Raw genomic sequence first — 9,406 nt, 5'->3', positions numbered from 1 at the left:
AGGTCATGTCAAAGGCAAAAAAACCAGCTAAAAAGTCAATAATCGATACCTAAAACTTTAATTGTACTACTTCTTACTGGCTATTACATCATCATAGAAGCTTCATCTGTGTTCGACTATGGTGCTTTTAGTGTCTCCGCATACCGCAGCACGCGACATAGCTTTGCAGACGATAAGTACAACCGTTTCAGAGAGAAGAGCGGCCAATGTGACGATCTGGCTTTAAGTCGATTCGATAACAAATGACGAAAACGGACGGATTTCTCAGGTTTTTACTACATATGAACACTTTTCACATTCTTCCCTGCAACTCGGCTGCTAGTCCTCCTTTCATGCAGATTCTTAAGGTCCTAGCTCATCTCCAAGGCATCAAAGCCAGCTAAAAAGTCAATTATCGATACCTAAAACTTGAATTGTACTATTTCTTACTGGCTATTACATCAAATTAGAAGCTTCATCTGTGTTCTGCTGTGGTGGTTTCAGTGTCTCCGCCTACCACAGCATACGACATAGCTTTGCAGACGATAAGTACAACCGTTTCAGAGAGAAGAGCGGCCAATGATGATCTGGCTTTAAGTCGATTCGATAACAAATGACGAAAACGGACGGATTTCTCAGGTTTTTACTACATATGAACACTTTTCACATTCTCCCGTGCAACGCGGCTGCTAGTCCTCCTTTCATGCAGAATCTTAAGGTCCTAGCTCATGTCCAAGGCACCAAAGCCCGCTAAAAAGTCAATAATCGATACCTAAAACTTGAATTGTACTACTTCTTACTGGCTATTACATCAACTTAGAAGCTTCATCTGTGTTCTACTATGGTGCTTTTAGTGTCTCCGCATACCGCATCACGCGACATAGCTTTGCAGGCGATAAGTACAACCGTTTCAGAGAGAAGAGCGGCCAATGTGACGATCGGGCTTTAAGTCGATTCGATAACAAATGACGAAAACGGACGGATTTCTCAGGTTTCTACTACATATGAACACATTTCACATTCTCCCGTGCAACGCGGCTGCTAGTCCTCCTATCATGCAGAATCTTAAGGTCCTAGCTCATGTCCAAGGCACCAAAGCCAGCTAAAAAGTCAATAATCGATACCTAAAACTTCAGTTGTACTACTTCTTACTGGCTATTACATCAACTTAGAAGCTTCATCTGTTTTATACTATGGTGCTTTTAGTGTCTGCGCATACCGCAGCACGCGACATAGCTTTGCAGACGATAAGTACAACCGTTTCAGAGAGAAGAGCGGCCAATGTGACGATCTGGCTTTAAGTCGATTCGATAACAAATGACGAAAACGGACGGATTTCTCAGGTTTTTACTACATATGAACACTTTTCACATTCTCCCGTGCAACTCGGCTGCTAGTCCTCCTTTCATGCAGAATCTTAAGGTCCTAGCTCATGTCCAAGGCACCAAAGCCAGCTAAAAAGTCAATAATCGATACCTAAAACTTGAATTGTACTACTTCTTACTGGCTATTACATCAACTTAGAAGCTTCATCTGTGTTCTACTATGGTGCTTTTAGTGTCTCCGCATACCGCATCACGCGACATAGCTTTGCAGGCGATAAGTACAACCGTTTCAGAGAGAGGAGCGGCCAATGTGACGATCGGGCTTTAAGTCGATTCGATAACAAATGACGAAAACGGACGGATTTCTCAGGTTTCTACTACATATGAACACATTTCACATTCTCCCGTGCAACGCGGCTGCTAGTCCTCCTATCATGCAGAATCTTAAGGTCCTAGCTCATGTCCAAGGCACCAAAGCCAGCTAAAAAGTCAATAATCGATACCTAAAACTTCAGTTGTACTACTTCTTACTGGCAATTACATCAACTTAGAAGCTTCATCTGTTTTATACTATGGTGCTTTTAGTGTCTGCGCATACCGCAGCACGCGACATAGCTTTGCAGACGATAAGTACAACCGTTTCAGAGAGAAGAGCGGCCAATGTGACGATCTGGCTTTAAGTCGATTCGATAACAAATGACGAAAACGGACGGATTTCTCAGGTTTTTACTACATATGAACACTTTTCAGATTCTCCCGTGCAACTCGGCTGCTAGTCCTCCTTTCATGCAGAATCTTAAGGTCCTAGCTCATGCCCAAGGCACCAAAGCCAGCTAAAAATTCAATAATCCATACCTAAAACTTGAATTGTACTACTTCTTATTGTCTATTACATCATCTTAAAAGCTTCATCTGTGTTCTCCTATGGTGATTGTAGTGTCTCCGCATACCGCAGCACGCGACATAGCTTTGCAGACGATAAGTACAACCGTTTCAGAGAGAAGAGCGGCCAATGTGACGATCGGGCTTTAAGTCGATTCGATAACAAATGACGAAAACGGACGGATTTCTCAGGTTTTTACTACATATGAACACATTTCACATTCTCCCGTGCAACGCGGCTGCTAGTCCTCCTTTCATGCAGAATCTTAAGGTCCTAGCTCATGTCCAAGGCACCAAAGCCAGCTAAAAAGTCAATAATCGATACCTAATACTTGAATTGTACTACTTCTTACTGGCTATTACATCAACTTAGAAGCTTCATCTGTGTTCTACTATGGTGCTTTTAGTGTCTCCGCATACCGCATCACGCGACATAGCTTTGCAGGCGATAAGTACAACCGTTTCAGAGAGAAGAGCGGCCAATGTGACGATCTGGCTTTAAGTCGATTCGATAACAAATGACGAAAACGGACGGATTTCTCAGGTTTTTACTACATATGAACACTTTTCACATTCTCCCATCCAACGCGGCTGCTAGTCCTCCTTTCATGCAGAATCTTAAGGTCCTAGGTCATGTCCAAGGCACCAAAGCCAGCTAAAAAGTCAATAATCGATACCTAAAACTTTAATTGTACTACTTCTTACTGGCTATTACATCATCATAGAAGCTTCATCTGTGTTCGACTATGGTGCTTTTAGTGTCTCCGCATACCGCAGCACGCGACATAGCTTTGCAGACGATAAGTACAACCGTTTCAGAGAGAAGAGCGGCCAATGTGACGATCTGGCTTTAAGACGATTCGATAACAAATGACGAAAACGGACGGATTTCTCAGGTTTTTACTACATATGAACACTTTTCACATTCTCCCGTGCAACGCGGCTGCTAGTCCTCCTTTCATGCAGAATCTTAAGGTCCTAGCTCATGTCCAAGGCACCAAAGCCAGCTAAAAAGTCAATAATCGATACCTAATACTTGAATTGTACTACTTCTTACTGGCTATTACATCAACTTAGAAGCTTCATCTGTGTTCTACTATGGTGCTTTTAGTGTCTCCGCATACCGCATCACGCGACATAGCTTTGCAGGCGATAAGTACAACCGTTTCAGAGAGAAGAGCGGCCAATGTGACGATCTGGCTTTAAGTCGATTCGATAACAAATGACGAAAACGGACGGATTTCTCAGGTTTTTACTACATATGAACACTTTTCACATTCTCCCATCCAACGCGGCTGCTAGTCCTCCTTTCATGCAGAATCTTAAGGTCCTAGGTCATGTCCAAGGCACCAAAGCCAGCTAAAAAGTCAATAATCGATACCTAAAACTTTAATTGTACTACTTCTTACTGGCTATTACATCATCATAGAAGCTTCATCTGTGTTCGACTATGGTGCTTTTAGTGTCTCCGCATACCGCAGCACGCGACATAGCTTTGCAGACGATAAGTACAACCGTTTCAGAGAGAAGAGCGGCCAATGTGACGATCTGGCTTTAAGACGATTCGATAACAAATGACGAAAACGGACGGATTTCTCAGGTTTTTACTACATATGAACACTTTTCACATTCTCCCGTGCAACGCGGCTGCTAGTCCTCCTTTCATGCAGAATCTTAAGGTCCTAGCTCATGTCCAAGGCACCAAAGCCAGCTAAAAAGTCAATAATCAGTACCTAAAACTTGAATTGTACTACTTCTTACTGGCTATTACATCAACTTGGAAGCTTCATCTGTGTTCTACTATGGTGCTTTTAGTGTCTCCGCATACCGCAGCACGCCACATAGCTTTGCAGACGATAAGTACAACCGTTTCAGAGAGAAGAGCGGCCAAGTGACGATCTGGCTTTAAGGCGATTCGATAACAAATGACGAAAACGGACGGATTTCTCAGGTTTTTACTACATATGAACACTTTTCATATTGTCCCGTGCAACTCGGCTGCTAGTCCTCCTTTCATGCAGAATCTTAAGGTCCTAGCTCATGTCCAAGGCACCAAATCCATCTAAGAAGTCAATAATCGATACCTAAAACTTGAATTGTACTACTTCTTACTGGCTATTACATCGACTTAGAAGCTTCATCTGTGTTCTACTATGGTGATTTTATTGTCTCCGCATACCGCAGCACGCGACTTAGCTTTGCAGACGACAAGTACAAACATTTCAGAGAGAAGAGCGGCCAATGTGACGATCGGGCTTTAAGTCGATTCGATAACAAATGACGAAAACGGACGGATTTCTCAGGTTTCTACTACATATGAACACATTTCACATTCTCCCGTGCAACGCGGCTGATAGTCCTCCTTTCATGCAGAATCTTAAGGTCCTAGCTCATGCCCAAGGCACCAAAGCCAGCTAAAAAGTCAATAATCGATACCTAAAACTTGAGTTGTACTACTTCTTACTGGCTATTACATCAACTTAGAAGCTTCATCTGTGTTCTACTATGGTGCTTTTAGTGTCTCCGCATACCGCAGCACGCGACATAGCTTTGCAGACGATAAGTAGAACCGTTTCAGAGAGAAGAGCGGCCAATGTGACGATCTGGCTTTAAGTCGATTCGATAACAATTGACGAAAACGGACGGATTTCTCAGGTTTTTACTACATATGAACACTTTTCACATTCTCCCCTGCAACTCGGCTGCTAGTCCTCCTTTCTTGCAGAATCTTAAGGTCCTAGCTCATGTCCAAGGCAACAAAGCCAGTTAAAAAATCAATAATCGATACCTAAAACTTGAATTGTACTACTTCTTACTGGCTATTACATCAACTTAGAAGCTTCATCTGTGTTCTACTATGGTGCTTTTAGTGTCTCCGCATACCGCAGCACGCGACATAGCTTTGAAGACGATAAGTACAATCGTTTCAGATAGAAGTGCGGCCAATGTGACGCTCTGGCTTCAAGTCGATTCGATAACAAATGACGAAAACGGACGGATTTCTCAGGTTTTTACTACATTTGAATACTTTTCACATTCTCCCGTGCACCTCGGCTGCTAGTCCTCCTTTCATGCAGAATCTTAAGGTCCTAGCTCATGTCCAAGGCACCAAAGCCAGCTAAAAAGTCAATAATCGATACCTAAAACTTGAATTGTACTACAACTTACTGGCTATTACATCATCATAGAAGCTTCATCTGTGTTCTACTATGGTGCTTTTAGTGTCTCCGCATACCGCAGCACGCGACATAGCTTTGCAGACGATAAGTAGAACCGTTTCAGAGAGAAGAGCGGCCAAGTGACGATCTGGCTTTAAGTCGATTCGATAACAAATGACGAAAACGGACGGATTTCTCAGGTTTTTACTACATATGAACACTTTTCACATTCTCCCGTGCAACTCAAGTGCTAGTCCTCCTTTCATGCAGAATCTTAAGGTCCTAGCTCATGTCCAAGGCACCAAAGCCAGCTAAGAAGTCAATAATCGATACCTAAAACTTGAATTGTACTACTTCTTACTGGCTATTACATCAACTTAGAAGCTTCATCTGTGTTCTACTATGGAGCTTTTAGTGTCTCCGCATACCGCAGCACGCGACATAGCTTTGAAGACGATAAGTACAACCGTTTCAGAGAGAAGAGCGGCCAATGTGACGATCTGGCTTTAAGTCGATTCGATAACAAATGACGAAAACGGACGGATTTCTCAGGTTTTTACTACATATGAACACTTTTCACATTCTCCCGTGCAACTCGGCTGCTAGTCCTCCTTTCATGCAGAATCTTAAGGTCCTAGCTCATGTTCAAGGCACCAAAGCCTGCAAAAAAGTCAATAATCGATACCTAAAACTTGAATTGTACTACTTCTTACTGGCTATTACATCATCTTAGAAGCTTCATCTGTGTTCTACTATGGTGCTTTTAGTGTCTCCGCATACCGCAGCACGCGACAAAGCTTTCCAGACGATAAGTACAACCGTTTCAGAGAGAAGGGCAGCCAATGTGACGATCTGGCTTTAAGTCGATTCGATAACAAATGTCGAAAACGGACGGATTTCTCAGGTTTTTACTACATATGAACACTTTTCACATTCTTCCCTGCAACTCGGCTGCTAGTCCTCCTTTCATGCAGATTCTTAAGGTCCTAGCTCATCTCCAAGGCATCAAAGACAGCTAAAAAGTCAATTATCGATACCTAAAACTTGAATTGTACTATTTCTTACTGGCTATTACATCAAATTAGAAGCTTCATCTGTGTTCTGCTGTGGTGGTTTCAGTGTCTCCGCCTACCACAGCATACGACATAGCTTTGCAGACGATAAGTACAACCGTTTCAGAGAGAAGAGCGGCCAATGATGATCTGGCTTTAAGTCGATTCGATAACAAATGACGAAAACGGACGGATTTCTCAGGTTTTTACTACATATGAACACTTTTCACATTCTCCCGTGCAACGCGGCTGCTAGTCCTCCTTTCATGCAGAATCTTAAGGTCCTAGCTCATGTCCAAGGCACCAAAGCCCGCTAAAAAGTCAATAATCGATACCTAAAACTTGAATTGTACTACTTCTTACTGGCTATTACATCAACTTAGAAGCTTCATCTGTGTTCTACTATGGTGCTTTTAGTGTCTCCGCATACCGCATCACGCGACATAGCTTTGCAGGCGATAAGTACAACCGTTTCAGAGAGAAGAGCGGCCAATGTGACGATCGGGCTTTAAGTCGATTCGATAACAAATGACGAAAACGGACGGATTTCTCAGGTTTCTACTACATATGAACACATTTCACATTCTCCCGTGCAACGCGGCTGCTAGTCCTCCTATCATGCAGAATCTTAAGGTCCTAGCTCATGTCCAAGGCACCAAAGCCAGCTAAAAAGTCAATAATCGATACCTAAAACTTCAGTTGTACTACTTCTTACTGGCTATTACATCAACTTAGAAGCTTCATCTGTTTTATACTATGGTGCTTTTAGTGTCTGCGCATACCGCAGCACGCGACATAGCTTTGCAGACGATAAGTACAACCGTTTCAGAGAGAAGAGCGGCCAATGTGACGATCTGGCTTTAAGTCGATTCGATAACAAATGACGAAAACGGACGGATTTCTCAGGTTTTTACTACATATGAACACTTTTCACATTCTCCCGTGCAACTCGGCTGCTAGTCCTCCTTTCATGCAGAATCTTAAGGTCCTAGCTCATGTCCAAGGCACCAAAGCCAGCTAAAAAGTCAATAATCGATACCTAAAACTTGAATTGTACTACTTCTTACTGGCTATTACATCAACTTAGAAGCTTCATCTGTGTTCTACTATGGTGCTTTTAGTGTCTCCGCATACCGCATCACGTGACATAGCTTTGCAGGCGATAAGTACAACCGTTTCAGAGAGAGGAGCGGCCAATGTGACGATCGGGCTTTAAGTCGATTCGATAACAAATGACGAAAACGGACGGATTTCTCAGGTTTCTACTACATATGAACACATTTCACATTCTCCCGTGCAACGCGGCTGCTAGTCCTCCTATCATGCAAAATCTTAAGGTCCTAGCTCATGTCCAAGGCACCAAAGCCAGCTAAAAAGTCAATAATCGATACCTAAAACTTCAGTTGTACTACTTCTTACTGGCTATTACATCAACTTAGAAGCTTCATCTGTGTTCTACTATGGTGATTTTATTGTCTCCGCATACCGCAGCACGCGACTTAGCTTTGCAGACGACAAGTACAAACGTTTCAGAGAGAAGAGCGGCCAATGTGACGATCGAGCTTTAAGTCGATTCGATAACAAATGACGAAAACGGACGGATTTCTCAGGTTTCTACTACATATGAACACATTTCACATTCTCCCGTGCAACGCGGCTGATAGTCCTCCTTTCATGCAGAATCTTAAGGTCCTAGCTCATGCCCAAGGCACCAAAGCCAGCTAAAAAGTCAATAATCGATACCTAAAACTTGAGTTGTACTACTTCTTATTGGCTATTACATCAACTTAGAAGCTTCATCTGTGTTCTACTATGGTGCTTTTAGTGTCTCCGCATACCGCAGCACGCGACATAGCTTTGCAGACGATAAGTAGAACCGTTTCAGAGAGAAGAGCGGCCAATGTGACGATCTGGCTTTAAGTCGATTCGATAACAATTGACGAAAACGGACGGATTTCTCAGGTTTTTACTACATATGAACACTTTTCACATTCTCCCCTGCAACTCGGCTGCTAGTCCTCCTTTCTTGCAGAATCTTAAGGTCCTAGCTCATGTCCAAGGCAACAAAGCCAGTTAAAAAATCAATAATCGATACCTAAAACTTGAATTGTACTACTTCTTACTGGCTATTACATCAACTTAGAAGCTTCATCTGTGTTCTACTATGGTGCTTTTAGTGTCTCCGCATACCGCAGCACGCGACATAGCTTTGAAGACGATAAGTACAATCGTTTCAGATAGAAGTGCGGCCAATGTGACGCTCTGGCTTCAAGTCGATTCGATAACAAATGACGAAAACGGACGGATTTCTCAGGTTTTTACTACATTTGAATACTTTTCACATTCTCCCGTGCACCTCGGCTGCTAGTCCTCCTTTCATGCAGAATCTTAAGGTCCTAGCTCATGTCCAAGGCACCAAAGCCAGCTAAAAAGTCAATAATCGATACCTAAAACTTGAATTGTACTACAACTTACTGGCTATTACATCATCATAGAAGCTTCATCTGTGTTCTACTATGGTGCTTTTAGTGTCTCCGCATACCGCAGCACGCGACATAGCTTTGCAGACGATAAGTACAACCGTTTCAGAGAGAAGAGCGGCCAATGTGACGATCGGGCTTAAAGTTGATTCGATAACAAATGACGAAAACGAACGGATTTCTCAGGTTTTTACTACATATGAACACTTTTCACATTCTCCCGTGCAACTCGGCTGCTAGTCCTCCTTTCATGCAGAATCTTAAGGTCCTAGCTCATGTCCAAGGCACCAAAGCCAGCTAAAAAGTCAATAATCGATACCTAATACTTGAATTGTACTACTTCTTACTGGCTATTACATCAACTTAGAAGCTTCATCTGTGTTCTACTATGGTGCTTTTAGTGTCTCCGCATACCGCATCACGCGACATAGCATTGCAGGCGATAAGTACAACCGTTTCAGAGAGAAGAGCGGCCAATGTGACGATCTGGCTTTAAGTCGATTCGATAACAAATGACGAAAACGGACGGA

The sequence above is a fragment of the Schistocerca gregaria genome, unplaced genomic scaffold (genome assembly GCF_023897955.1).
Source record: "Schistocerca gregaria isolate iqSchGreg1 unplaced genomic scaffold, iqSchGreg1.2 ptg000305l, whole genome shotgun sequence".
Lineage (NCBI taxonomy): Eukaryota > Metazoa > Arthropoda > Insecta > Orthoptera > Acrididae > Schistocerca > Schistocerca gregaria.
Note: the sequence above shows the minus strand (reverse complement) of the source record.